The sequence below is a fragment of the Mustelus asterias genome, chromosome 9 (assembly GCF_964213995.1).
Source record: "Mustelus asterias chromosome 9, sMusAst1.hap1.1, whole genome shotgun sequence".
Taxonomy (NCBI): Eukaryota; Metazoa; Chordata; class Chondrichthyes; order Carcharhiniformes; family Triakidae; genus Mustelus; species Mustelus asterias.
Window position 1 is genome coordinate 80,158,349 of NC_135809.1, and position 22,723 is coordinate 80,181,071.

General features: G+C 45.3%; 1 protein-coding gene across 1 annotated transcript in view; it reads left to right on the forward strand.

Annotated features, from left to right (window-relative positions):
• Positions 1–22,723, forward strand: part of creb3l1 (cAMP responsive element binding protein 3-like 1) — a 106,249-nt gene that overhangs the window by 67,208 nt on the left and 16,318 nt on the right. The window lies entirely within an intron of this gene.

The following is a 22,723-nucleotide window of genomic DNA, read 5'->3' on the forward strand; positions in this document are numbered from 1 at the left end:
CGCACTTGGGCATCTGCCATTCTTGGGATCATAATCCAGTCTAAGAGGCTCTCCATGGAGAGTCAAGAAGGGCAGACTCTTTGGCCATCTCCTTCTCCTGTGAATGACTATTTAGGCACCCTCCCGAGGATTTATGTTTGACTTTCTGTTGCTGCTAGGCTGTCCATCGCTTCTGGGTTTAACAATCTGCTCTTCTGCCAAGAACAATAAGGCTGGTATTACCACACAGTGAGGAGGCTGCTTGCCTGAGTACAGCTGGTCTCCCCCACTGTCACTCGCTCCTGTGCCTGTATTGTATGCCAGAGTCACAATGTACGGAGATCAGTATGACCTGTACATGTTGAGTAGGATGATGACAATTGTCCTCCTTCCTTCGGCAGGATCTCTTCAGTGGCCAAGGCTCAGCAAATAAATGGATCCTCTGGTAAGGGAGGGTTGCCCTGTGATGAATTAGGCTGCATTTCAACTCTCTTCCGTTGAAAGGAACGACATGCCTCAAAATGAACCTAAGTGCTTACAACCAATTATATACTTTAGTACTCACCAATACTCCCCAGTAAACTACACGGCTACAAGGCAAGTACTACACAGGCCTTACTCTGTGTTCACTAATGTCCTTTAGGGAAGGAAATCTGCCGTCCTTACCTGGTCTGGCCTACATGTGACTCCAGACCTACAGCAATGTGGTCGACTCTCAACTGACCTCAGGCAACTAGGGATGGGCAATAAATACTGGCCAGCCAGCAATGCCCATGTTCCATGAATGAATAAAAAAATAATAATGCCCTGGTCAATATTTATCCCTCAGCAAACTGTAACAAGTCTTCAGAGGCAGAGGGTTCACCAAAATCCCTTTATTTACAAACTCTCACAGCAGTACACAGAGTGCTAGTAGTTAGCAGTCTATCTCCGAGGGTGTCAGAGGAACTGACACTTGCGGTTGAGTACAAGGCAAAGATTCCCTGATTGGCCCATCAATTGGATCCTTAATCAGAGAGTTCATACTCCAATAGGCCAACCTCAATGGCCTGATTGAAGCCATCACACAAACCTTGCCAAAACAGATTACTTTGTCATTGTTGTTGTTTTGGGATCTTGCTGTGTGCTAATTGGCCATCACAGTTCTTACATTAGCCCAGTGACTACACTTCAAAGTTGTCAATTGGCTGTAAAGCACTTTTGGGATGTCCTGAGGTTGTGAAAGATGCTATAGAAATGCAAATCTTTCTCTCACTGAGGACAGGTGGAGCTTTGACCCTGCTCAGAAAGTTAATTTGCTGCTGTTTGTCTCTTGCTGTTTAAACACCACCAACAGTACCAGCAGCACCTTCCACCAAAACGCCTTGTGTGAGGAGGGTCTCGGGGCATCAGTCTTTGCATGTTAGTTCCCTCTTAAGGTTCCCAGCACCCTCCCTTTCCCCTTCCCCCCATTCCCATGCCCACAAGAATCTCTCCAAATTCCCGTGCTAAACGGTGGCGGTTTCTGGCTCTGCCTCAATTAGTGTTAAAAGTGCAAAATCACCAAATGCCACATCCCCCCCCCCCCCCCCCCCCGCCGCGCCACCCACCCGCACTGGCATCCCTCCACTGCCCCCAACCTCCAACATCCACAACTCCCCATAAAACACTCCTCCAGTCAGCAGAGCAATTAATAATAGATGTGGAGGGTGGGATTTTCCAGCCGCGCTGACCCCAAGACTGGAAAATCCCACCCGAGGTAAACAGACTTTTGCACGGTTCGCCCGCCTGCCCGATACGATTCCCGTGGCGGGCAGGACAGGAAAATTCCCTCCAGAGACTTTCTTGATCTACAGAGAGCTACAGAAACTCCAGTCAGTTGTGTGTCAGTGACTGGTTAGGGGCAGAGACACCCGGTATCTCCATGTGTTTAGGAGTGTATGCCAATCTGGTAGCTCTTGTGTGTTTGAATTGGCTCTGACCCACTATTTATACTCTACTCCATGTTAAAGATCCTGCGGGTTAGCTGACATGGTTAATAATGTTCCCAGAGCTCTGAAGAATCATTGTTAGTGCACTGAAGAGTTTTGTTTTTGTACATACTACAAACTGGCACTAATATTAGGTGCCTCTGATCAATTCTAACTGGTGCTAGTCAGTGTGTGGAGGTCATGTATGTGCCTAGTTTTGCTTATACACATACATGCACTGATGCTGTGTGCTTGTATGTTTGAGGAGCTGCCTGTGAACATTGTGCTGTGCATAAGCCAGACTCTCAGGGTGTGCAAACCATTTCTTTGAAAAATGCCAAGCTACTCCATCAGGCTGGATGCTCGGTGTGAGCCAGGTGTAGCTATCCAGCTTTAACCTGATGGTGCTGTCAGGCACTCAGCCTGATGTTGAAACGGGAACTATTTCATGTGCTGGCAGTTATTGATTGTTGCTGTCAATTTCATAAGGTTAACTTACACAAGATAAAAAGGTTTCAAGTGCTTGCAGTTTCAGCTGTTGAAAGTTCAAAGGATCTGGATGATTGACACTGTTATTGGTCTGTAGAAGAAAGAGTTTTTTTTATTAAGGAAGTAAAACATTATCAATGAATGACTTTTTAAAGCATTTTTAAAACATTCTACCATTACTGTTGGGTTAATTGGTTCTGTACAGTGTATAGTGGGTGAATGGGCATAGAAATACCACAGGTTGACGTGAGAGGCCATAGGGGTGAGTGGGAGGCATACCTTTTCTTGGGGGCGGGGTAGCACAAGAGACCATGGCATGTGTGGGGGTGTATGAGGCATCCAACCTTCCAGAAATGGCCTGAACTCTCCAGGAATTAAAGTTCAACTTTAGGGCTTTGCTGTGTACAATCCTGGAAGAAATCATTGGGACATTAAAAAGGATCATTCTTTAAAAAATGTATTTGAACATTTCTCTTTACCAGATATAAACATATTGAAGGCGGGTGACAGTCAAGCACCATTTGATTGGGCCAGAAGTCTTTCTGCTTTCCAACTGGTGTAGGAAGGCAGTATGTCACAATGATGGCTGTCTTGGCCGACTGGAGTGTGGAGACAAGTCATGGGATGAAACCTCCAGAAATACGTTTAATTGCAGTTGACAACCCTGGGGACATACCTTGGCATGACTCTTTGAAAAGCTGGCCCAACTCCGCGAGAGTTGCGGAAGAGAACGATATACAAATCGCCACATTGGAGTGGGCCAGGTCAGGAGTGCAGGGTGCGAGCTTTTGAGCCGAATCACCCCACACCCTTAAAAGCCACCCCCGATAATCAGAAACCCTGGGAATGGGGTTGAGAATTCCAGAATCTGATCTTGAGTCACCCCGATTCAGTGAAAAGCTAGCCCATATGAACACACATACGTTTACACACACACACATATACCGACAAAGATATACACATGCACAAAGATAAACATGATCACATACAAACATACTATGGGCAGGGGCACGGTGAGAAATCTCACAACTGTGTGACTTTGTTTACCCCAGTCCAAAGCCGGCATCTCCACATCATGACTACCATAGGCACGGTGGCACAGTGGTTGGCACTGCTGCTTCACAGTGCCAGGGACCCGGGTTCGGTTCCCAGATTGGGTCACTGTCAGTGTGGAGTTTGCACGTTCTCCCCGTGGGTTTCATCCAGGTGCTCCGGTTTCTTCCCACAGTCCAAAAGACGTGCTGGTTAGGCACATTGGCCATGCTAAATTCTCCCTCAGTGTATCCGAACAGGCGCCAGAGTGTGGCGACACAGGAATTTTCACAGTGACTATATTGCAGTGTTAGTGTAAGCCTACTTGTGACACTGATAAATAAACTTTAAACATATGCGAATACATATAGCATACAACAATACACACAAATATACACATACGCAAAAACATTTCCATCCAACACACATGCATGCATGCACATGAAGGTACGTGCACACACATACAAACATACACAAACAAACATATACATGTGCACATACACACACATACACCAACATAGAATCCCTACAGTGCAGAAGGAGGCCATTTGGCCCATCGAGTCTGCACTGACCACAATCCCACCCAGCCCCTATCCTTGTAGCCCCTATCCTGCTAGCTCCCTGACACTAAGTGGCAATTTAGCATGGCCAATCAACCTGACCCGCACATCTTTGGACTGTGGGAGGAAACCGGAGCACCCAGAGGAAACCCACGCAGACATGAGGAGAATGTGCAAACTCCACAAAGGCAGTGATGCAAGCCGGGAATTGAACCCGGGTCCCTGGCGCTGTGAGGCAGCAGTGCTAACCACTGTGTCACCATGCCACCACACATACAAGCATATGACCACACATATACGTACATGAATATATACAAACAAGGGAAAACACATACATATGCACACCTTAAACATTCCCTCCTCCATTGGCACACCATGGCAGCAGTGTGTACCACCTACAAGATGCACTGCAACAACTTGCCATGGCATCTTGCACAGCACCTTCCAAACCAATTACCCTTTTCACCTGAGAACCCATGAGAACCCCACCATTTCCAAATTCCCATCCAAATCACAAACTATTCTGGTCTAGAAATATATCACAGTTCCTTTGAGTCAAAATCCTGCAACTCCCTTCCTAACAGTACTGTTGGTGTACCGACACCGCAGGAATTGCAGTGCGGTTCAAGAAGGCAGCTCACCGCCACCTTCTCAAGGGTAATTAGAGATGGGCAATGAATGCTGGCCTAGCCAACGACACCCATATCCCAAGAATGATTAAAACAAAATACCCATATGGTAAAGTCCCATCATTTGTGACTTATCGGTGCACCAGTCTTTGTACACCAGATCGCCCATTGTGGATCCAAATATTCACTTATCCACAGTTTTAAACATAAACGTTGGAAGCCACTTCTAATGCTGAAAATGCTGAAACCATTAAACTGCTGAAAAAAAAGAAAGAAAATACTTAAATGAAGTTGAAAGAACTGAAGGTGTCTGTGATGTTTTTCCCTGCAGTAGAAAGTGCACATTGTGTGTGCACCGTCTGCTGTAGTTTTCACCCGGGTGTTCCTTATTGCTGCAATTTAATTCCTGATCACAATCCACGTCCACTCTCAGATAAAGTATTGCAAATGTGACAAATTTTACATTGTTCTTGTTTTATTATTTAACTTAATTTCTCCAGTAAGTTGCTCTGTAAATTTATTGATGACATGGTTCTAATTGCCTTTATATGTGTCAAATGTCAGGGTGGCTGGAATCTATCGAATTGATTTGCATTGTAAAGAATCGCCATTTGCAATTTTGCCATTTGTGAGGTTCCAGAGCGCTTTACTGCATTTGCTTACATGTATGTAAAGACCCACACTCACACACCTTTACAATGCAGCTTTCTACTCCCCTCATTTGCACATTCCTGCGGCTGGTTGGCCTATGACAGATCGATGTTACTGCCCAAGCTGTTGTGCACCTCTTTATTTAGATTGGAACTCTGCCATTCTTTACTGCAAGGAATTTTTACACATCCTCCAGGCGAGCCGCACATTATCAATGCAATAAAGCCCTCTTATGAAACTCCAGATTGAAGTCTTTAATTGCTTCACACCTGTGGCACTAAGTGGCTTCCCCAGCAGACTTTGGCTCTCTTGTTGAGAGACCTCCTTCCAACGTTTGAGGAAATCTGGCTGCATCAGCTGTAAAGGCAAGTGATCCAACCAGGCTCTACCTGGCATGTAACCGACCAACCTGAAGATATTCTTGGGCATGAATTTGAGGGCATTCTTGGGCTGTGTGGCTTAGTCTCTCACTGGTCTCTTGGTGGCCACATATGTTGTAGAAGATACGTAATGGAGCTGGTTAGAGGCGTCAGGTGTTACAATGTGCTGCTTTTAATATAATTGGCATTCTTGTCACTTTTCAGAGCATAAAAGAGAAAGAAATGCATTTCTACAATGCCCTCCACAATGTCCCAAAGTGCTTTCCAGCCAATTAAACATTGTTTTTAAGCATTTTTATTCCTCCATAGTTTGTGCTTGTTGCTTCCCATCCCTAAGGGTGGCACGGTAGCACAGTGGTTAGCACTGCTGCTTCACAGCTCCAGGGACCTGGGTTCGATTCCCGGCTTGGGTCGCTGTCTGTGTGGAGTTTGCACATTCTCCTCGTGTCTGCGTGGGTTTCCTCCGGGTGCTCCGGTTTCCTCCCACAGTCCAAATATGTGCGGGTTAGGTTGATTGGCCATGCTAAAATTGCCCGTTAGTGTCCTGGGATGCGTCGGTTAAAGGGATTAGCGGGTAAATATGTAGGGATATGGGGGTAGGGCCTGGGTGGGATTGTGGTCAGTGCAGATTCGATGGGCCGAATGGCCTCTTTCTGTACTGTAGGGTTTCTATGATTCCTATGATGAAGTGCCCTCAGGCAGATGTAAACACTGTTATGATGTCAGAAACAGGTCAGTGAAATAACCATTGGACACTCTGGGGCGAATTTTCCTGTCCCGCCCACCACAGGAATTGGAGCAGGTGGGGTCGACCCATACAAAGGTTCGTTGACCTCGGGTGGGATTTTCCAGTTTTGGAGTGAGCGTGGCCAGAAAATCCTGCCCTCTGTTTTGGTGATGTTGGGTGAAAATAAAATCTTAACTTGGACAACAGGGACAATCCCTTTACTCTTTGAATTGTAGAATCACAGGATCCCTACAGTGCAGAAGGAGGCCATTCGGCCCATCGAGTCTGCACCAACTCTCTGGCAAAGCATCTCACCCAGTCCCCCACTAAACCCCCTAACCTACACATCTTGGGACACTAAGGGGAAATTTATCATGGCCAATCCACCTAACCTACACATCTTTGGAGTGGGGGAGGAAACCAGATCACCTGGAGGAAACCCACGCAGATATGGGGAGAACATACAAACACAGACAGTCACCGAAAGCCGGAATCGAACCCGGATCCCTGGCGCTGTGAGGCAACAGTGCTAACCACTGTGCCACTATGCCTCAAATTCATACCATTGGATTTTTGACCTCCACCTGAGAGGTGGCACGGTGACACAGTGGTTAGCACTGCTGCCTCACAGCGCCAGGGACCCGGGTTCAATTCTGGCCTCGGGTCACTGTCTGTGTGGAGTTTGCACGTTTTCCCTGTGCCTGCGTGGGTTTCCTCCAGGTGCTCCAGTTTCCTCCTACAGACCAAAGATGTGCAGGTTAGGTGGATTGGCCATGCTAAATTGCCCCTTAGTGTCAATGGGTGGAATTGTGGTTGGTGCAGACCCGATGGGCCGAATGGTCTCCTTCTGCACTGTAGGGATTCTATGATTGGGTAGGAGGGCCTAGGTTGAATTTTTCATTCTAAAAATGCACCCTTGATGGTGCAGCACTCCCTCAGTGCTGCACTGGAGTGCCAGTTAGATTATGTGCTCAGATCATTGGCTCGAAGTGAGAGTGCTACTGACTGATCCACAGCTGACAACGTATTCATATCCATGACGGACGTGTTCCCAGCTTCTCAGAGGCGAAGCAATGTCTAACTGTCTTGTTTAGAGATGCTGTCACCTAAAAGACTTTAAAGCCATCTCAGCAGGGCTTAGGGACTGATTAGTGAGGATGTTAAGAGCAGACGAGTCTATATTGATCTTATGGAGACTATCCAGGCACCCGGGGCAAGTACGGGGATGCTATATCCATCCTCTGTGGTCGGCATGTGAGGAGAGGTCACAGAGGTCAAAGGGCAGTGTTTAAAATTTGGTCACCCAACATCTCATACCAACCTTTTTTAAATAGAGCTTGACATATTTAAAATTGCAGGGCATCCTAAAGAATAACTTTAATTCCTATCCATATTACAGACTGTACATGTAGAGCATATATGTATAAATAGGACATAATTATCAGTTACTGCTAACAGAGAGGAGATTCTCCACACCCCATCTGATCAGCATAACACCCATCTGGGCACAAACAGAATTGACTGACATTCAGGGTTGAGGAAGTCTTGCTCAGGGCAGTGCACCCGAAAGTGGAGCAGACAATCTGTCAGGACAGTTTTGAGGGTATTTTAACCACATATAGAAACGATGCTCTACCTGACCTGGAAATATCTCATCTTTATCCAATTTGAAAGCTGAAAAACCTGTAAAGCAAGAGTTTTACACAACATCTGGCCCCTCACGGACATGTCCCAGTGCTGAAATAGGGTAATTAAGTTTAACTTTATTTATTAGTGTCACAAGTAGGCTGATATTAACACTGCAATGAACTTACTGTGAAAATCTCCTAGTCGCCACACTCCGGTTCGGGTACACTGAAGGAAAATTTAACATGACCAATGCACCTAACCTGCACATCTTTGGACTGTGGGATGAACACAATAAGAAGTCTCACAACACCAGGTTAAAGTCCAACAGGTTTATTTGGTAGCAAAAGCCACTAGCTTTCGGAGCGCTGCTCCTTCGTCAGGTAAGTGGGAGTTCTGTTCACAAACTGGGCATATGCCCTGTTTGTGAACAGAACTCCCACTTACCTGATGAAGGAGCAGCGCTCCAAAAGCGAGTGGCTTTTGCTACCAAGTAAACCTGTTGGGCTTTAACCTGGTGTTGTGAAACTTCTTACTGTGTTTACCCCAGTCCAACACCAGCATCTCCACATCTGCGGGATGAAACCAGAGCACCCATTCTGGTCGCCACACTACCAGCAGGATGTGGAGGCTTTGGAGAGGGTACAGAAAAGATTTATCAGGATGTTGCTTGGTATGGAGGGCATTAACTATGAGAAACTTTGTTTGTTCTCACTGGAACGACGGAGGTTGAGGGGCGACTTGATAGAAGTCTACAAGATTATGAGGGGCATGGACAGAGTGGATAGTCAGAAGCTTTTTCCCAGGGTGGAAGAGTCAATTACTAGGAGGCATAGTTTAAGCTGGAGGGGCAAGGTTTAAAGGAGATGTACGAGACAGATTTTTACATAGAGGGTGGTGGGTGCCTGAAACTCGTTGCTGGGGGAGGTAGTGGAAGCAGATACAATAGTGACTTTTAAGGTGCGTCATGACAAATACATGAATAGGAGGGGGATAGAGGGATATCGTCGCCGGAAGAGTAGGGGGTTTTAGTTCAGTCGGGCAGCATGGTTGGTGCAGGCTTGGAGGGCCGAAGGGCCTGTTCCTGTGCTGTAACTTTCTTTGTTCTTTGTTCACCCAGCGGAAACCCATGCAGACACGGGGAGAACATACAAATTCCACACAGTGACCTAAGCCGGGAATCAAATCCGGGTCCCTGGCGCTGTGAGACAGCACAGCTAACCACTGTGCCACCTATCCTATGTCCCTCTGTCCCATGTGGCAATAAAGAGGGAGCTTCACTCTACATTTGGTCGCTCTTATTCCGGAAATATGATTGTCTATGAACTGTGAATGCTACAGTTCATAGACACTCTAAGCACAGAAAGCCCACAACAATCAAAGATTGAACTGAAAATAAGTAATAAAAAGCATAAATATCTCCCAGGATTTTCAAGCCTAACTGTTGCCATTGTTTTGACTGTCATTGCTTCCAAGTATTTGACTTGCCAGCTCAATTACCTCTCATCCCATTGTCAATGGCGCCCTGATTCACTGTAATCTCTGGCACTCCATGTATGACTTGGCAACATCTTGTGTCTCTTTGAAGCATCGCCCATTATTGGATTAATTGAAACCAAATTCTCCCCAGTAATATTATAATCTTTAGGAGCTGAGTGTCCATGGATAAATAAACCCCTCTCTGTGAGAAAACACAAAAGGGTGCGGGTAAAAATTCCTTCTGTGTAATAAAGTGATTAGCCAATTCATTAGAGACTTAGAGCAAATAGTTCCACGAGGAGGAGAACGCTCGACGAGAGGGCACAAAGAAAGGATCGTAACTCATAAATCCAATTAGAAACTTAAGAAAAACATCTTTGCTAAGAAAGTGGTAAGAATATAAAAGGGGATACCACAAGGGGAAGCTAGATAAACACATGGAGAAAGAAATCGATAGGGCTGATAGGGCGAGTTGGAGAGAAGCAGGGAGGCTTCATGTACCAGTTGAACCCAATGATCTATCTGTGCCACACATTCTAGCTAACAAATAGGCTCCAGCACCAGTTTAGCCCTCAAAGAATATTTGCTACTTTTGGACCAACGTAATATTACACAGTACCCATTAATAAAATATTATGATTTTATTCTCATGGTTTTCAATAATTTAGATGAACAATTGGAATTTTGTTCTCTTGATTAGTTAACTAAAGTTGCAATTTTCCTAGTCATCCTAACAGAATGACCTGGGATTAAGGCCATTGAAATATGAGGTTCTTTTGTTGTCAGTGAGGTCAGCAGAGGTTCTTGTTACTGAGGCTGATTTTGGGGCGCTCAACAATAGGAACACAAGAACTAAAGTTTAAAAGTTAAAGTTTATTTATTTGTCACAAGTAGGCCTACATTAACACCGTAATGAAATTGCTGTGAAAATCCTCTAGGAGCAAGAGTAGGCAATTCAGCCCCTCAAGCTTGCTACGCCATTCAATACGATCATGGCTGATCTCATCTTGGCCTCATCTATACCTTCCTGCTCGCTCCCCATAACCCTTCATCCCCTTACTAATTAAAAACCTATATCTCCTCAAACTTGCTTAGCGTTCCGGCATCCACTGCACTCTGGTGTAGAAAATTCCACAGATTCACGACCCTTTGAAGTATTTCCTCCTCATTTGTGTTTTAAATCTGTCACCCCTTAGCCTAAAACTATGGCCTCTCATTCTAGAATGTCCAACAAGGGGAAACATTTGCTCTATATCTACCTTGTCAATCTCTTTTAGCATCTTATATACCTCAATTAGAACTCCTTTAATTCTTCTGAACTCCAGCGAACTTTATTTAATTTTATTTTATTCTAAACTGCTCAATCTGTCTTCATCTCTAACCTTTTCTGACCTGCCTCTAATGCATTTACATCCATCCTCAAGTAAGGGGACCAAAACTGTGCCCAGTACTCCAGATGCTGTCTCACCAATGCCCTATACAGTTGTAACAGCACTCCCCCACTTTTATACTCTATTCCAGTAGCAATGAATCTGTCTTCTTTATTACCTGCTGCAGCTACATACTAACTTTCTGCGATTCATGCACTGTGTGAGACTGTCCAATTGTTAGTGAGGCTACTGGTGGAAGCCTTGCTTGCTGTGTTGTTAGTAAAGGCAGTTGGCCCCGGGCTGCTTAGTTGACCTTGTTGGGTGCTCCACCGTGCTACAATCAAGGACTCACCATTTAACGGTGCAATTTAGACTACTTTGGTTCAAAGTCATGTAAATCAGATGGCCCCACATTCAGTTCCATATCTGTGTCGGGAGGCGATACCGTAGCTGGGACAGTGGTCAGGCATTGCGGTTAACCTTGTGATCTGATTATAAGAATGTTTTCAATGAAACTGGGTGAATTATTGTAATTTCACAGGCCACAGTGACCTGCCAATGAACAGGATTTGGGTGTGGTCTTGTTTAAATGCTAACAGCAGATTAGTAGTTCTCGAAATAAAAAATAGCATGAAACCCATTTCCTAGTGGGAGGGGCTCTGTGGTAATAATTATTGCTCCCTCGAATTTTGCAATTAACTTTGTAGCTCTAGCCCACGTGATGGGTCAGAATTGTCACAGAGAGAGTTTCACTTCTAAAGAATGACTGTGACCCACAGTCACTGCTGTTATGCAGGTCAATGCAGCAGGCATTTTTGTGCACAGCATGATTCCACAAATGGCAATATGATAATCCCTCTGATCTCTGGAATATTGGCTAGTACACCCATGAACTTCCTTCTGTCAAAATTACACCCTGTGGTGAACCATTGTTGGTTCCCACTGTGGGGTTGTTCTAATGTTGTTGTTGGGCTAGGGTGGGATTAATACACCTGTGGTTGTTACTGTTGTGGCACATCCCAGTCGGGCTCCGCCTCCTGGGAGAGGTATAAGACCCCCTGCTCGGGCGGGACCTCGTCAGTCTGGGATGGTGTACTTACGTTCTAGTAGTTCCATTGTTAGGCAATAAAAGCCTTCAGTTACCGAAGCCTCGTGTCTTGAGTTCAATTGACGTGCATCACACCCGCTGCTGCTTTAATGGAGATTTCTTCAGGGCCTGATTCGAGTGTCAGGACTTTGGGATGGCAAGTGACTGGCATGTTTCCCTGCAATACAATGTGGCCAAAAGGTGGTGAAATATGCAATTTAAACATCATCTTTCTCCCTATCATATTCTCACATGTACATATTTTCACATTTTCTGTGAAAATACTTAGCAGACATTTTAGAAAAGAACGTCAGCCAACCGTTCATAGCTACACGTCACCCAAAGCTGTGTTTCAAGCTCTTATTCTATTGGAGAATGGTGCACAATACTCTATCTGTGGCCTATTTACAGGATATCGACTATTTAGCAGTTGGCTTGGGTGAGCACAGTGGAGTGACTCTGACACTGAGTGATGCTGTTAAATGGATAATATCAGATCATTCCTCAATTATACATCTCCAGTCAACAGAAAGGAAAATCAGGAAGCCATCTAACAGGTGGATGAATCAATATCACATGTTTTACACTAGCGACCAGAATCAAAATAACCCTCACCTTGTCTCGTCCAAAACTTGGATTTGGCTTTTAAAACAAGGTTGAACACAAATGTGATATAGGTTGACGATGCACATACCAGGTGTGGTGGACCTCAGTTGTGCCTTTGTCCTATATGGACCACCGTTGTGTGTGTTTGTCATACCTGGACACATCCCCTTCCAGTTTGGTTCCTCCCTTGGCACCTAGTAAAAAGGTGGCTGTCTCCTCCCCCTTGTTCAGTCCAGGTTGGTTATTTGTTGGGATCTGTTCCTGATTCTGTTGTGAATAAAAGCCTACACTTGTATTGGCACACAGGTAGTCTTTCGCCTTATCGATAGCGCATCACCAGGTACATTAGTGATTGAGAACATTTGTATGTGCTATAGGTGGTCTGAGTGAAAAAGGCTCATTTTGCATTTGTAAATGTGAGTTAATGGCTGCACCTTTAGGCCGGAATTCTCCCAAAAAAATTAGAAGAGTTGAATTCGCAGGAAAACTGGAGTAATTCAAGCTGTTTTTTTTTCAGTGGGAGTTCACACTAGAATTGCAGAGGCCACCAGCGTGAATATCATTAGATTTCAGGGGGTGGGCTCTATTCCCAGCAGGTCTCTGCACATGTGCAGTGGCCCCGAATTGTCAGCCCTCTGTTTGCTGGCTGGCTCAATCGCTGGCCAGCCCAGGACCCCCACTGTGCTGCCTCTTCACCCCCCCCACCCCCCACATGGCCCAATCATGGCCCCCTAACCATTCCCGGGCCAGACTCGACCCTGCCCCCCCCCCCCCCCCCCATCCTGGACCAGCCCAATCACCAGCCCCCTTGGGCAGTGCCAGGGACACAGGCTGGCACTGCTGGGTGCCCATGCCCAGGGGGCACCACGACCCAATCCCTGGGGGGCTCCGATTGCCCCCTTCACTCTTAACGGGTTCATCCTCATAGTTCCCTGAAAGTGGGGAGCTCGTGTAAATCCCACTGGAGTGAAACATTCTAAGAAGTCTCACAACACCAGGTTAAAGTCCAACAGGTTTATTTGGTAACACAAGCCACAAGCTTTCAGAGTTCTGCTCCATCATCAGGTGAGTGGGAGTTCTGTTCACAAACAGGGCATATAAAGACACAAACTCAATTTACAAAATAATGGTTGGAATGGAAGACCTGATTACCTGTAAAGACTCGCATTCCAACCATCATTTTGTAAATTGAGTTTGTGTCTTTATATGCCCTGTTTGTGAACAGAACTCCCACTCACCTGATGAAGGAGCAGGGCTCTGAAAGTTAGTGGCTTGTGTTAGCTAGTGCTACCAAATAAACCTGTTGGATTTTAACCTGGTGTTGTGAGACTTCTTACTGTGTTTACCCCAGTCCAACGCCGGCATCTCCACATCATGAAACACTCTGGCAGTGTGGGAGGGGCCAGCGGGCTCGGAGAATTCAGTCCCGGACCCGCTACTTACATCTAAATTATATTAAAAACAGGTGAAAGTTACTTACCTCGTCTTCCCGCCGGTTTCCAGAGCAGATCTGACGATGTCAGAAATCCGACGCTGGGACATGTGCTCGCGGCTGAGAGATTTCCAGCTGTGTTAGAAAGTTAACGCGGTGGGGATGGGAAAATTGTCCCCTAAATCTGTAAGTGTTTCATTGATTGTGTTCGCTTTTTTACAATTCAGCTTTGGCAAACTGAAGTTTTTGTGCCTCTTTTCCAGTCCCATCCTTGTGAGAGTGAATTATTTAGTGCTGAAAGGGTCAGGGTTGTGAGCCAAGTCCCAGGTGATTACGTAAGTGCACAGGGCAATGGGTTTAGTTGATTTTGTGATATGTGACATTCTTTTCTAATCCATCTGAAGCAATTTTCTGAGCTCAACTCTAAGGAAAAGGCTCGGACTGAAACGAGGAGGTAACTGAGTGTTTTAGAGTTGGGTTTAAGTAGTTCAGGCATCAGGGAATTTTTATTCTGAACTTTCCCTCAGTACATACAGCATGTGGGTAGGAGATGAAGTCTGTAACATGTTGGATTGCGCCCCCTTCCCGTGCCTTCTAATATCAACCCAAATTTGAGGTTAGTCATCACCGTAGATTATAGACCTACCCTTTCTCTGCGGCTGCTATTTAATGATTTTCCTTTTACATATTTATCTCTTCTAATTTACACCCATTTTGCAAAACCTCAGCTGTTTCTTCAAGGTGTGAGATCAGCGTGCTTTGTTTTATTTGCTCTTCCTCCTTAACCATGGAGTGTGCTATTCTGGATCTGGTAATGAGCAAAGAGACAAAACTAAACAATAGCTGAATGGTGAAGGAGCTTCTATGCAACAGTGATCATAACATGATAGAATTTCATGTTCATTTTGAAGGAGAGAAATGTGGGTCTATAACTAGTGTTTTAAACCTGAATAAAGATAATTATAAGGATATGAATGAAGAGCTAAGTAAAGTGAACTGGGAATCCAGGTTGAAATATAGGACGTTAGAGATGCAGTGGCAGGCCTTTAAGTAGATATTCAATAACTCTCAGCAAAGATTTATCCCAGTGAGAAAGAAAGATGCTTTGAGAAGGATGCATCATCCGTGGCTGAATGAGGAAGTTAATGGTAGTATCCAATCAAAAGAAACTCTGTACAAATATGCAAAGATAAGTGGTAGGTCCGGAAATTGGTAACATTTAAAGAACTAGCAAAGGATGATTAACAAAAAAGGAGAAAGTGGAATGGGGCGGCAAGGTGGCAGAGTGTTAGCACTGCTGCCTCACAGTGTCAGGGACCAGGGTTCAATTCTGGCCTCGGGTCATTGTGCATGTGGAGTTTGCACCTTCTCCCCATTGTCTGGGTTTCCTCCCACAGTCCAAAAATGTGCAGATTAGGTTGATTGGCCATGCTAAATTGTCCCTTAGTATCAAGGGGATTAGCAGAGTAAACATGTGGGTTTACAAGGATAGGGCCTGGGTGGGATTGTGGTCAGTGCAGACACGATGGGCTGAATGGCCTCCTTCTGCAATGCAGAGATTCTATTCTATGAGAGAAAACTAGCTCGTAATATAAAGGCAGATAGAAAGAGTTTACACAAATATTTAAAAGGAAAAGATAAATAAAACAATTGTTGGTCCTTTAGAGAGTGACTCTGGGAAATTGATAATAGAAAATAAGGAAATGGCGGAGGTGTAGAATAAGTATTTTATGACTGTTTTCACTGTAGAAGACTTAAGAAACTTCGCAAGGATACTTGAAAATCAAGAGGTGAATGGGAGGGAGGAACTTAAAACTATCTCCACTGCTAGGGAAAAGGTGCTACGAAAACTATTAGACCTAAAGGCTAACAGGTCCCCAGGACTAAATGGCCGGCGCCCTGTATGATGTGGGGGCTGGCAGATCCCATTGTGAGCTGCTGTGACCACATCTGCAGCAAGTGTTGGTTGCTCAAGGAACTTTGGCTCAGAATTGATGAGCTGGAGATTGAGGTTAAGAAGCTGCGGCACATCCGGGAGGCAAGAGTTACCTGGACACTGTTTCAGGAGACGGTCACACCCCGTAGATTAACTATCTCTAATTCAGCCAGTGGTCAGGGATAGCAGGATGTGACTGCAAGTGAGGCAGGCAGAGGGATTCTGAATTCAGGAACTGAGGAGCCTCAGCTCTTGACCTTGTCCATTAGGTACGAGGTACTTGCTCCGTGTGTGGAAGAGGAAAAGGGTTGTAAGGAGGATGAGCTAGTCGATCACTGCACCATGGTATCAGAGACCATTCAAGAGGGGGGAGCAAAAAGACAAGTGGTAGTTGTAAGGGATTCTATAATTACTGGGATTGATAACATCCTTTGTAAGCAGGATCGAGAGTCCCACATGGTATGCTGCCTGCCCAGTGCCAGGGTGAGGAACATCTCTGACTGGCTTGAAAGGATATTGGAGTGGGAGGGGGAGGGTCCTGTTGTTGTTGTCCACATTGGGACAAACAACATAGGCAAGACTAGGAAAAAGGACATGTTTGGGGATTATCAGGCTCTAGGAGCTCAAGGACTATAATCTCTGGATTACTACCCTAGCCACATGCGAATTGGCATAGGGATGAGAAAATTAGGGAAGTAAACACATGGCTAAAGGAGTGGTGCGGAAAAGAGGGGTTCCATTTCATGGGGCACTGGCATCAGTATTGGAACAGGCGGGATCTATACCGTTGGGACAGTCTTCACCTGAACCGATCTGGGACCAGTGTTCTAGCAGAAAGGATAAATAGGGTGGTCACGAGGACTTTAAACTAGCAAGTGGGGAGGAAGGGAAGAGTAAAACTATGGGGAGTATAACGGTTAATGGGAAGCAAAGCAGCAGGTTAGCATGTGGGGAGGAGGTTTCAACTACATGGAAAATAATTTAAAAAGTTAAAAGGAAGGAGAACTCAGGAGATGTTAAGAATGGAGGTGTTAGGATTCAAAAAGAATGTATAAAAGCTATCATAAAGGCACCTTACCTATATACTCGTAGCATTCGAAACAAGGTCAATGAGTTGATGGCGCAAACCATCGCGAGTGAGCGTGATTTAGTGGCCATTACAGAGACATGGTTGCAGGGTGACCACGACTGGGAATTAAATATCCAGGGGTATCAGACTATTTGGAAGGACAGACAAGAAGGTAAGAGAGGTGGTGTAGCTCTGATATTTAAGGATGACATCAGGGCGGTAGCGAGAGATCATGTAGGTTCTATGGAGAAAAAGGTTGAATCCATTTGGGTGAAAATTAGAAATAGTAAGGAGAAAAAGTCATCTATAGGCGTACTCTATAGGCCACCAAATAATGACATCACGGTGAGGCGAGCAATAAACAAAGAAATAACTGATGCATGTAAAAATGGTACAGCAATTATCATGGGGGATTTTAATCTACATGTTAATTGGTCAAACCAGGTCGGTCAAAGCAGCCTCGAGGAGGAGTTTATAGAATGTATCAACGATTGTTTCCAAGAACAGTATGTAATGGAATCTATGAGAGAGCAAGTTATCCGAGATCTGGTCCTGTATAATGAGACAGGAATAATTAATGATCCCAGTTAGGGATCCTCTCAGAAGGAGCGATCACAGTATGGTTGAATTTAAAATACAGATGGAGAGTGAGAAGGTAAAATCCAATACAAGTGTCTTGTGCCGAAACAAAGGAGACTACAATGGGATGAGAGAGAAGTTGGCTAAGGTAGCCTGGGAGCAAAAACATTATGGTGGGGCAAATGAGGAACAGTGGAGGACTTTCAAAGCGATTTTTCACAGTGCTCAGCAAAAGTATATACCAGTGAAAAGGAAGGACTGTAGAAAAATAGATAATCAGTCATGGATATCTAAGGAAATGGAGGCTATCAAATTGAAAGAAAATGCATACAAAGTGGCAAAGATTAGTAGGAAACTATAGGATTGGGAAATCTTTAAAGGTCAACAGAAAGCCACGGAAAAAGCTATAAAGAAAAGTAAAATAGATTATGAGTAAACTGGCTCAAAGTTTCTACAAATAGTGGAGTGGTTAAGGTAAATATTGGTCCTGTGGAGCTTGAGAAGGGGGATGTAATAACTGGAAATGAGGAAATGGCCGAGGCATTGAACAGGTATTTTGTGTCAGTCTTTACAGTGGAAGACACAAATAACATGCCAAAAATTGATAAGGCTATGGCAGGTGAGGACCTAGAAACTATCATTATCACTAAAGAGATAGTGTTGGGCAAGCTAATGGAGCTAAAGGTAGACAAGCCTCCTGGCTCTGATGGAATGCATCCCAGGGTACTAAAAGAGATGCACTCGTGGTAATTTACCAAAATTCGCTGGACTCTCGGGCAGTTGCAGCAGATTGGAAAACAGCAAATGTGACGCCACTGATTAAAAAAGGAGATAGACAAAAGGCGGGTAACTATAGGCCAGCTAGCTTAACTTCTGTAATGGGAAAAATGATTGAATCAATCAAGGAAGAAATAGCGACACATCTGGATAGAAATTGTCCCATTGGACAGATGCAGCACGGGTTCATGAAAGGTCGGTCATGTTTAACTAATTTACTGGAATTCTTTGAGGACATTACGAGTGCAGTGGACAACGGGGAACCGGTGGATGTGGTTTATCTGGATTTCCAGAAGGCATTTGACAAGGTGCCGTACAAAAGGCTGCTGCATAAGATAAAGGTGCATGGTGTTACGGGTAATGTATTAGCATGGATAGAGGATTGGTTAACTAACAGAAAGTAAAGTTTGGGGGTAAATGGGTGTTTTTCTGGTTGGCGATCAGTGACTAGTTGTGCGCCTCAGGGATCAGTGTTGAGACTGCAATTGTTTATGATTTACATAGATGATTTGGAGTTGGGGACCAAGTGTAGTGTGTCAAAGTTCGCAGATGACACTAAGATGAGTGGTAGAGCAAAGTGTGCAGTGTGCACACAAAGTCTGCAAAGGGATATAGATAGTTTAAGTGAGTGGGCAAGGGTCTGGCAGATGGAGTACAATGTTGGTAAATGTGAGGTCATCCATTTTGGTAGGGATAATACAAAATGGACTATTATTTAAATGGTAAAAAATTGCAGCATGCAGCTTGTGCAGAGGGACCTGGGTGTCCTCGTGCATGAATCGCAAAAAGTTGCTTTGCAGGTTCAGCAGGTAATAAAGAAGGCAAATGGAATTTTGTCCTTCATTGCGAGAGGGATGGAGTTTAAAAACAGGGAGGTTATGTTGCAGCCGTATAAGGTGCTGGTGAGGCCACACCTAGAGCACTGTGTACAGTTTTGGTCTCCTTACTTGAGAAAGGATATACTGGCTCTGGAATGGGTACAGAGGAGATTCACTAGATTGATTCCGGAGTTGAGAGGGTTGGTTTATGAGGAGAGAGAGAATAGACTGGGACTGTACTCAATGGAATTTAGAAGAATAAGGGGGGATCCTATGGAAACATATAAAATTATGAAGGGAATAGATAAGATAGAAGCAGCGAAGTTGTTTCCACTGGCAGGTGATAATAGAGCTAGGGGGCATAGCCTCAAAATAAGGGGCAGCAGATTTAGGACTGAGTTGAAGAGGAACATTTTCACCCAAACGATTGTGAATCTGTGGAATTTTTACCACTCCTCAATCTTGGCCGTGATCTCTCCCATATAATTTCAATCCAGTGCCTGAGAGTAGAATCTAAAGAAGGACAGGGCTGATCCTGGCTCATTCTCAGGTTGTCCATTGACACTTTCAGTGGGTAAAAGGTGGAGGGGGAGTGGGGAGGGAGGGCTGGATGGGGGGAGGGGGTGATGGAGGCAATGGGTGTAGGGGAGGGGTTGGAGGGGTAGGGGAAGACAAAACCGATCAAGAAGTCGCAATTAACTGATGCAAAGCTCAAATGTTAATGTGGGATTTTCCAGCTGTTCGTGCCGGTGGGATTGTACTGAGTGCAGTGTCACTCACTCACCTTCAGTACTTCACCCATTCTGCTTAGATTGTGTTGGACCCACTCAGCTACATAATGAGGCAGGGTATTTAATTGGGACGATTGTGGAAGTGTGGCGTTGTGTTCTTCAGTGACTTTGGGTGAAGGGAGGTGACATCCTTCTTCAGCTGTCATTGCATTGTAATAGCGATGACGCATGTAGTCTGAAGGACAGGATATCCCGGTTTAGTTGCAGAACTCGTTTACACATTCACCGATAACCCAGTACAGGTAGAATGATGTAGGGAAAGAATTATGTTTAAGGTACAAGAGAACAATAGCAGATGAATTTACAGCTTGCTGGCCAACCTTGTCTTGGTGCATTCCACACCCAGGTGTGAGTCAGCACTGGCTGAGCCAAGCACACCCTCTGCATAATTAACAAGCACACCAGGGTAAATAATTCTCTTGTCAAGCCGGATGCAATGATTCCAATAGATCCTGCCCACTCCTTGATGGGTGGGACTGCGAGTGTTTGATTGTTTTCTTCAGGTACCTCATGATGGTTAGCGATCGCAAACCAGCCATGGTGGGGGCAGGGCTGGAATTGGGGTTGTGTGGGGAGAAGCGGGAGGAGCAAGGTAGGAGGGGGTGGGGAGGGAACCACCCCAGATCCAACCAGCAGGAAAGGTCGTAGGCGGGACTAGCGACGCCTCTGAATCTGGTCAGGCTAACCTTCCCAAACTGTGTCACTGCACAAGCTATTGGCTGCCTGCTCAGTGGCATTCAAAACGAGAGTATACATGCAGCAAGCTATGTGTAATGACTTCCATTAAATGTTTCAGAACGCAGCCAGCAAGAACTCTGGAACCCAGAACAAGAAAGTCCTGCATCTATAGAGCACCTGACATGACCTAAGGAAGTCCCACAGTGCTTTATAGCCATCAAAGCACTTTCTTGACATGTAGCGACTGTTAAGAAACACAGCACTGAAGCCCCATAGATGTGAAATAATCTGTTTTTATAGATGTTAGAGGGCGGCATGGTGGCACAGTGGTTAGCACTGCTGCCTCACAGCGCCAGGGACCCAGGTTCAATTCCGACCTCAGGTGACTGTCTGGTGCTTGACCTCGGGTCATGCTGCACATGATAGTACTGCCATAGGGTGTGCCACTGGCCTTGGGTGACTGCCAGTGTGGAGTTTGTGCACTCTCCCTGTGTCTGTGTGGGTTTCCTCCCACACTCCAAAGATGTGCTGGTGAGGTGAATTGGCCATGCTAAATTGCCCCTTAGTGTCCAAGATGTATTGGTTAGATGGATTAGCTGTGGTAAATGTGTGGGGTTACGGGGATAGGGTTGTGGAAGGGCTTGGGTAAAATACTCTATCAGAGAGTAGGTGCAGACTCGATGGGCCGAATGGCCTCCTTCTGCACTGTAGGGATTGTCTGAATGTTGGTTGAGGGGTAATTATTCACCAAGAAACATGGAAACTCCTTTGTTTCTCTTTGAATAATTGGAACTTTTACATTGATCTGAGAGGACGAATGAGGGCGAATTAGTTTAACATGTTTTCAGAGTGGAACTAGAAGCTTTTTTATTGTTGTGAATCCATATCCTAATCCAGGATATGAGAGCCTGCGTGTATAGCCATGCCCATTACTGATCAGCTCTGGATTTAACTGTGTCCAATGGCTGTGTGGTGTACTGCACTAGTCTGTACAGAACAGATATTGTCCACGCGACATTCCTGATCTGTGATGAGTTAGCTGAAGTCGGTGCTACAGAGATGAGGGTGCTATGATTATTAGAAGGTAAGCGTTCATGTGTGGATGCTTCTCAGACACCCTATGTTTTGTGGATATCATTCACAGGCTCACAGCTGTAGGCAGTCCCCTTCTTGGACCGCTGCAGTCCATGAAGTGTAGGTACACCCACAGTGCTGTTAGGGAGGGAGTTCCAGGACTTTGACTCAGCGACACTGAAGGAATGGCAAAATATTTCCAAGTCAGGACGGTGAGTGATTTGGAGGAGAATCTTCCGGTGGTGGTGTTCCCATGTATCTGCTGCCTTTGTCCTTCTAGGTAGTAGAGGTTACAGGTTTAGAAGGTGCAGCCTAAAGAGCCATGGCAAGATGCTGCAGTCCATCTTATAGACGGTACTCACTGCTGCCACTGTGTGTCGGTGGTGGAGGGAGTGAATGTTTGTGGAAAGGGTAGCAATCAAATGGGCTGCTTTGTCCTGGATGATGCCCAGGACAACACGTTGGCATAGTGGTTAGCACTGACTGCCTCACAGCATCAGGGACCCGGGTTCGATTCCCGGCTTGGGTCACTGTCTGCGTGGAGTTTGTACTTTCTCCCCGTGCTTACATGGGTTTCCTCCGGATGCTCTGGTTTCCTACCACAGTCCAAAGATGTGTGGGTTAGGTGAATTGGTCATGCTAAATTGCCCCTTAGTGTCAGGGGGATTAGCTAGGATAATTGCATGGAGTTATGGGGATAAGATCTCCTGGTCAATGCAGACTCGATGGGCCGAGTGGCCTCCTTCTGCATTGTGGGATTCTATGTGTTGAACTTCTTGAGTGTTGTTTCAATCATTGGAAAGAATTCTTCTTTATTTACTCTATCTAAACTGAACACCTCCATTCAATCATCTCATAGCATCTCTGCTGTAAAAAGGCCAATGCCAGTCTCTCCGTTCTGTCCCTGTAAGTTGTACTTGAATATCCTCGAGGTTTAGTTAGATTGTGCATAATAACACGGCGGCACAGTGGCACAGTGTTTAGCACTGTTGCCTTAGAGTGCCA